This window comes from Apium graveolens, chromosome 4 (genome assembly GCF_009905375.1).
Source record: "Apium graveolens cultivar Ventura chromosome 4, ASM990537v1, whole genome shotgun sequence".
Taxonomy (NCBI): domain Eukaryota; kingdom Viridiplantae; phylum Streptophyta; class Magnoliopsida; order Apiales; family Apiaceae; genus Apium; species Apium graveolens.
Window position 1 is genome coordinate 127,415,200 of NC_133650.1, and position 8,364 is coordinate 127,423,563.

General features: G+C 38.6%; 1 non-coding gene across 1 annotated transcript; it reads right to left on the minus strand.

Annotated features, from left to right (window-relative positions):
* Positions 1 to 5,123: 5,123 nt before the first annotated feature.
* Positions 5,124 to 5,230, minus strand: LOC141722982 (small nucleolar RNA R71). The gene has a single exon (XR_012575978.1). It is a non-coding gene; the product is annotated as a small nucleolar RNA R71 (small nucleolar RNA).
* Between the last annotated feature and the right edge of the window lie 3,134 nt (positions 5,231 to 8,364).

Here is an 8,364-nt window from a genome sequence, read left to right on the forward strand (position 1 = left end):
TTTCTAAGCTATCTCTAATTCTTTCTATTTTTGGCTCAGTAAATATTCGCAAATCTTGTAGGTTTGTGACCATCCTTTGTCAGTTAATCCTGTCCATTGATCTTGCACTCTTCAAGCTGCTTTTGTAGACTTTTCAATCTAAGTGAATAGATCATCCGTTGATTGATAATCTTGAATCTTTAATTTGTCCGTATTACTGTATTTGAGGTTCATGTCGAGATCTTCAGTTTGTTCTATAGAGAAGTGACATCTTGGTAAGTATAATGACTTATCGAGATCTCTGAGTTCTCTATAAGTGTATTTGACTTGTCGAGGTCTCTGAGTTGTCTTTAAGTGTACTTGACTTGTCTAGGTCTCTAGATCTCTACATGTAGAATTTGACTTGTCGATATCTCAGAGATCTCTATATACATTTTGACTTGTCGATATCTCTGAGATCTCTAATAAGAAATTGACTTGTCAATATCTCTAAGTTCTCTACATGCAGAAATGACTTATCGATATCTCTAATCTTCACATCTTCATTTGACTTGTCCATATCACTGAGACTTCTTTATAAGTCATTTTATACTTCTCGATAAGTCATTCTGGAGTTCTTGAATGACTATTTTATATTTCTTGATCTGTGACTAGTCGGTATCTTGACTTAGAACCTTTTTCATAAAACAAATTAATAAACTCCAAGCTTTTACATCTTTTCTTTGAGGCATAATATTTCCCTGATCTTCTTCCGGTGTTTATTCTTAAGCTTGAAAGTGTTTACAGAAAAATATTCCAGTCTAATTTTCTAACCTTTTTACAGACTCAAGAAATATAATACACAATACAGATTTAGATTATCATACAACTAAATCTCAGGGTTGTCAATGTGACTTAGTCTTGTTATTATACAAGAATGTCTTGCACAACAATCTCTCCCAATTTGTGAGAAGATTGCTTATCACAAATCCATGCCTGATAACAAGACTAACCTTAAGTTAAAAAATAATTACATAAAAATTGATAGATTGAAAAATACAACTTTTATACATTGATTGATTACATAAATTCAATAATTACAGCCATCACATGAATTTCTCATAGCCTGATTTTTTTTCTAATGAGGTCCTTAAGATCTACAAGCACTTGAAGTTCCTCTATAATTTCAGTCCTTCTTATAGCTTCAACAAGCTTGATCCAATCATCCAATGAGTAACCATTAAGTTAACCAACTCTGAATCTTTAGAATCAGCCAACTGATATGTTAAGAAAGTGTCCATCCTTTGATATTCTACTCAACCCCCTTGCCTTGAGTTCATTAGACCTCTGCTCAAACATTTTTATTTCCTTTGCATATTTTTTGTCCATTTCCTCTTTTTTCAGCCTTCAACCTTGCATGTATTTCATCCCTTTCCTTCAACCTTTCATACATCACAGCCTTCCACATTCTTGTACTAGTGTCCTTGTCCTTCAACAAGCTGATTACACTCTTCATTTTTGTAGTTGAAAGTGTTTCCATTACTGTCCTGCTAAGCAAAATGAAGGAGCCATCTTGGTAGTAGATTCCGACTTCTGCAGGTGATACAACCCAGACTCTAACAATTTCTTCAGCTTATTACTGGAAAAATTCTTCATCTGCGAGGCACATATTTAGAGGCAGGAAGTAAGTTTGATTGAAGCAATTCCAGATGACCTCAGTACCAACTTATATTTTCTTTGTTTTTCTTCCAACAGACTTGAAGTGAGTTATGGTTGGAGGATTGAATGAAGGTAGGTTTATAACTTTCTTTAGTGTGATATGGTTGGATGTGATTAGTATTTTGAGTATGGTGTTTGCAGTTTGTATATACAAGTATTTTGTCTTTTGAGGTAAGTTTGGTTGAGATAGTGTTTGGCTATGCTTGGTGGTTTGAGTTTGTGAGATTTAGATTTGTAGGACATTTTTCTTGACATCTTCTTCTCCACCATTTTTCTTCCTTCTGCTTTCATCTCCCCTTTTTCTATCATCACCTTCTTCTCATCCTGCTTCTTCTCTTCTACTTTTCTTTCAGTTACTTTAGAATATTGACTTGGATTTGAGTCAGAAGGTTTTTTCTCATCATTCTTCTGCTCATCATCATCCTTGTCATTTTTTGTGTTGAATTGAGTAGTTGGCACCATGGTTTTAGCATTCTGAAGGTATCTTCCCAACATCCTAATCATCTCATCATCTTCAGCTATTTTATTCTTCTTGGTTTTTAGATCAGTCTCTAATGTCATAATCAATCTTGTATTTCCCATTACATAATTTTTGGGAACTAGGAAGTATCTGAACTGTTTGGTTTGTGGACAGATGTAGGCCATCCCCTTGCTTGGATGTAGATAGGCTTCAGGAAAAGCAGCTATCTAAACTTTCTTGAGTTCATTGAGCAATTGGGTGTCCTCTAGAATTACTGGATTAACTCTATCAATTATTACATCCAGCCTAGATGCTCTCATGATTTTAAGATTTAAGAGAGACACATGTAGACACCTGTCCAAACCACAGTCATTGACATTGGCCACTATCCTCTTCTCCAAGAATTTTCCAACCTTTACTATCACCACCCTTAGAAAATTTATGTTGTTGGCAAATGCTCTCTTGTAAGTGATGTAGTTGTTTTGAAAAGACACTCTTAGAAATATTAATAGCTCATTGAACTCATTATCTTGACAAGGTCCTTCTACAGCTTTCTGGAGTCTGTCTTTTCCAAAATCTTGAGAGATTTTTACTTGTGTGGAGCTTTGACCTGAGTGGGATGTAGCTTTGCCAGCTTCTTTTGATTGTGTAGATTTTCCAGCTTCCTTGGATTGTTGAATTCTAGCTTCTATCTCCCCCTTAGTCTTGGTAGCAGGTCGGAGTAGTGAAGTTGGAATTTCTGGCCTCACAGCTTCAGGTAGAGAAGGTAGTGGAACATTCAATGCACCCAGAATAGCTCCCAATGAGAAAGAATTCTGCATTTGAAGATGTTTATGGGAGTCTACTGTTGAATGGCATTTATGACACTTTATTACGCTCCGTAAAGCTTTGAATTAGTGTATTTGTACTCGAGTTGTTGGTGTTTTTACGTGTTTTTGTAGTGTTTTTACTTTGCATGCATTTTCCAGGTAATCAGGTAAATTAGCATGGTTGTAGTGCTAATTTGGTGTTTGGATGGTGTTGGAATAAAGGCTCGTGAAAAGACCGGCTCAAATCAGCAAGAATAAGAAAAAAATTCAGAATTTTATTCAGGAGGACGGCGCGCCCCCGCTGGTCAAGCGCGCGGCCGCGCCCAAAGAATCGAAACTCAGCGCGCTCGCGCTGGTCAAGCGCGCGGCCGCGCCGGGTCGGGGTAGCAGAATTCAGTTTCTATTAGGATTTTGAGAGTTTGAAGCCTTGGTCAATTCTACAGCATATATATATACATAAATAAAGACATTTTGCAAAGAGAGAGACGTACAAAAGCTAAGGAAAAGGAGAAAAGAAGACCGGAGAGCATAATTCAACTAAGACGAAGAAGATCTAGTTTATTCTTATGATTCTTTGTTTTAGTTGTAATGTTGGATGCTAGTTTTCTTATTCTTGAACCTTTACTTGTGTTTCGTACTTGGTTTTATTAAGTATAAAGACTACGTTTATTATACCATGCTTTCATCGGAACCCACATTGATGAAGAGTCCGATTATGGGCTAATCATTATCGTGGGGTCCTAATGGATTTATTTATGGATTTCTTTAGTTAATTTATTCGATGACTTAGTGTACGGTGATTGTATGATAACCTAGTATTGGTTGTGCTTATTTGTCTTATGAACGTCGCGAACTTATAAGATAGTGTGTTAATTCTTAATGAAACGAAAGTGAATTTAAGAATTTAGAACTTGCCATGCTAGCATAGGTTCATGTGTTATTGTTATGCATGATTTGTAGGTAATTTTAACCATCTTACTTGCCCTATATAATCATGATAGATAACTTGTGCATTAAACCGTTATATTGTCAAATTCTATAGACACATAGGGTCTCAATATAATTGGTGTCTATTCAGCTTCTATCTCTTTTGTGGATGTCTGGTAGTATGGTATTCGTACAATAAAATTTGGAATATATCAGTTTCGTGTTATCTGATTAGTGTCATCACCATTACATGCTATTTTTAAGAACGAAAAGGCTATTGAATGAAGTATTTAATGAAGTTAGAATCCCATATTTGTGTTATATATTATTCAAATCTCTTTACTCTCTTTAATTAATGTTCTTTAGTATAATTCTCATTAGTTAATCATTGTATAATCAAAACTCAATTTTTTATTCGTCTTAGCATTGAATAATAGCCATATCATTGTTGCATAAGTGCATAAATCACAAAGTTAATCTAAAGCAGTCCTTGCGGGAACGAACTAGAAATAATTCTATATTACTTGCAAACGCGTATATTTATATGAATTTTAGTGCGTGTTTAGCGACTAACAAGTTTTTGGCGCCGCTACCGGGGACTGTAGTGCTAACTTTTAGTTTATGTGTTTGTCATCAGTGATCCTTAAAGTTCATTGACTCGGACATTGTTACTTACCTACTATTTTTCTTTGTCGTGTTTCAGGTATTCTAGCGAGCGTGTATGCATACGCGTTCGTGGGCTTGTAAGAGAACTATGGATCAAGCTGAGGAAGAAGCTGTAGTGATTCGAAGGAAAGTTTTTTTAGGATGAAGAGAAAGTAGCAGAAGAAGAGAAAGTCGAGGAACCAGCTCTAGTAGTGATGGGAGATCAAGCAGAAAATCCTAAGGCTCTGATGGACTATTCTTAGCCTAAGATCAATGATATTCAATCGAGCATCATCAGACCAGCCATCTCGGCTAACACTTTTGAGATCAAGTCGAGCACGATTCGGATGATACAGAAGTCAGTTCAGTTTGGGGATTCTCCTACAGAAGACCCCAATATGCACATCAGGGATTTCATCGTGATTTGCGACATTTTCAAGTTCAATGGGGTGACTGAAGATGCTATCAAGATGCGACTCTTCCCATTCTCTCTGAGGGATAAAGCAAAGTGTTGGTTACATTTTCTACCACCAGGGTCTATCACCACATGGGAGGATCTTGCTCTAAAGTTTCTCACTAAATTCTTTCTGATGGTGAAGATTGCTGCAATCAGGAATGCTCTTACTCAGTTTGGTCAGCAAACTGGAGAATCTCTGTGTGAGGCTTGGGATCGATATATGGAGATGCTAAGGAAGTGCCCACACCATGGCATGCTTGATTGGATGATTATAAACTGTTTCTACAATGGTTTGAGTGCTCAATCTAGACCTATACTCGATGCAGTGTCTGGTGGAGCCCTGTGAGCTAAAAGCTACAATGAAGCTTATGAATTGATCGAACTGATAGCTGCTAATGAATACCAGAATCCTTCTCAGAGGATAACTCAGGGCAAGGTAGCAGGAATTCTGGAGTTGGATGCAGCAATTGCTATAGCTGCCCAACTTAAAGCATTGACAATGAAAGTGGACTCTTTGGTGAATTATGGAGTTAATCAAATTTCTAGTGTTTGTGAGCTTTGTTCGGAGCGCATGACACAGAACAGTGTGCTATTTCTAGAGAATCAGCTCAATTTATGAGCAACTTTCAGAGATCATAGCAACAAGCTCCAGCCACTTATCATCCAAAAAACCACAATCATCCTAACTTCAGCTGGAGTAATAATCAGAATGTGGTACAACAATATTATCATCCATACACAGCAAAGTATTATAACCCTCCTGGTTTTCAGCATCCACAATATGCCCCTAGGCAACAACTTTAACTTCAGCAGCTACCACAAGCTAATGAAAAATCTGAATTGGAGGAGTTGAGGCTCATGTGCAAGAGCCAAGTTGTGTCGATCAAGACCTTGGAGAATCAGATTGGGCAAATTGCTAACGCTTTACTGAATCATTAACCTGGCACGCTCCCAAGCGATACTGAAGTGCCAGGCAAGAAGGAAGCTAAGGAGCATGTTAAGGCAATTACATTGAGGTCTGGTAAGGTGGCAAATCCTGAAAAAGCTAAGACTCCAGAATCTGAAGTTGTGGCGGAAGAAGAAGAAGTGCAGAAGAAAGAAGAAGTGGAACCAAGGAAGGCTACTGTTGAGCACACTCCTCCTGAGGGTAATACATGGGAGAAACAGATCTATCCTCCACCTCCTTTTCCTAAGAGGCTGCAGAAGAAAAAGTTGGACAATCAGTTTGAGAAGTTTTTGGAGGTGTTCAAGAAACTTCACATCAACATACCTTTTGCTGAAGCTCTTGAACAAATGCCTAGTTATGCGAAGTTCATGAAAGATATTCTATCTAGGAAGGTAAAGCTTGATGACTTAGAGACCGTTGCTATCACAGAGGAATGCAGTGCTATACTGCAACAGAAGTTGCCTCTGAAGCTTAAAGATCCTGGAAGCTTCACTATTCCATACACCATTGGAAAGATTTCATTTGACAAATGTCTATGTGACTTGAGAGCTAGCATCAATCTGATGCCTTTGTCAATCTTCAAGAAGTTGAACTTTCCTGATCCAAAGCCTACGTATATGACTTTGCAGTTGGCCGACTATTCTATTACATATCCGCGAGGTATTGTGGAGGATGTCTTCTTCAAGGTGGATAAACTTATCTTCCCTGCTGATTTTGTAATTCTTGATTTCGAGGAGGATAAGAAGATTCCCATAATTTTGGGAAGACCTTTCTTGGCTACTGGTCGAACATTGATAGATGTGCAGAAGGGTAAGTTCACCATGCGAGTGATGGATCAGGATGTAACTTTTAATATGTTCAATGCCATGAAGTTCCCTACGGAAAATGAGGAGTGCTTAAAAGTGGAGTTGGTTGATTCCGTGGTTACTTCAGAACTTGATCAATTGTTAAGCTCTGATGCCTTAGAGAAGGCCTTGTTGGAGAATTCTGATATTGAAGATGATGAAAGGGATGAACAGTTACAATTTCTGAATGCTTCTACCTGGAAGAGGAAGATTGATATGTCTTTTGAATCTCTGGGAATGGAGGAGTTGAACAAAGCTCCTAAGCGCCTCAAGCCATCTATTGAGGAAGCTCCTACTATAGAGCTTATGCCTTAACCTGAACATTTGCGGTATGTGTTTTTAGGTGATACATCTACTTTACCTGTTATTATTGCATCTGACCTTTCAGGTAGCGACGAGAAGAAGCTTTTGAGCTTTGAAGAAGTTGAATCTGGACTTGGATGCAGCTGGAAAGAAGAGGATGCTTCAATTGAATGAACTCGACGAGTTTCGACTTCAAGCTTATGAGAACAACAAAATGTATAAAGAGAAAGTCAAGAGGTGGCACGATAGGGGTCTAGTGCTCAAATCATTTGTGCCGGGGAAACAATTTCTTTTATTTAACTCTTGTCTCTGTCTTTTTTCTGGAAAGTTGAAGTCAAGGTGGTCAGGGCCGTTTGTTGTCAAAACTGTGTTTCCACATGGAGCGGTGGAGATTTTTGAGAATGATCCGGGCCAAGCATTCGAGGTAAATGGTCAAAGGATGAAGCATTACTATGGTAACACGGCAAACCGTGAGGTGGTTAGTGTCGTTTTATTGTCCGCTTGATATCGCATTTCTACGTCAAGCTATTGACGTAAAACAAACGCTTCTTGGGAGTCAACCCAAGTGTGTTGTACATTAGTAGGTAGAGGAAGCAAGAAGAAAAGAGAAAAATACAAAAAAAATCATAAAAACAGAAAATTTCAGGGCCAACTTCAGAAGCTGAGCGCGCCCGCGCTGATCTAGCACGCGGTCGCACTGGAATTCCAGAAACCAAGCGCGCCTACGTTGGTTTAGCGCGCGGCCGTGCCGATTTGGCAGAAGGTGAGCGCCCCCGCGCTGGTCTAGCGCGCGGCCGTGCTGGGGTCCCGAATCAGAAAAAAATAAATAACAGTTTGTGAAGAGAAAATCTGGGGTTTTAATAGAAAATCAATTTCCACCCGATTTTTACTCTTCCACATCCCAAATTTCCCTCTCCAAATCAAACCCATTATTCCCACTATTCCCATAATCAATTCCCACTTCTATTCCATATCTAATTCTTTTCTCACCTCCTATATATACATACACTTATACACAAACTTCTCCACCACTTCACAAATTCTCAAACACAATTCTCTCTCAAACACTTATATTTTATTCTCTCTTATCCAATCCCAATGGCACCCAAGAGACAAAGAACTGAAGTAAGCAGTAGGAGCACCGATTTTTCGAGTGCGGGTGGTGTGAGGCCGGGGTTTTCAACTCCCGAGGCTGAAGCGGAGTATACGAGGCTTCTCTCGAAGCCTATGACAAAGGAGCAGGGTTTTCTGCCATCAGGGAAGGATGGTAAGTTGTTGGAGATGATTCTGGAGAT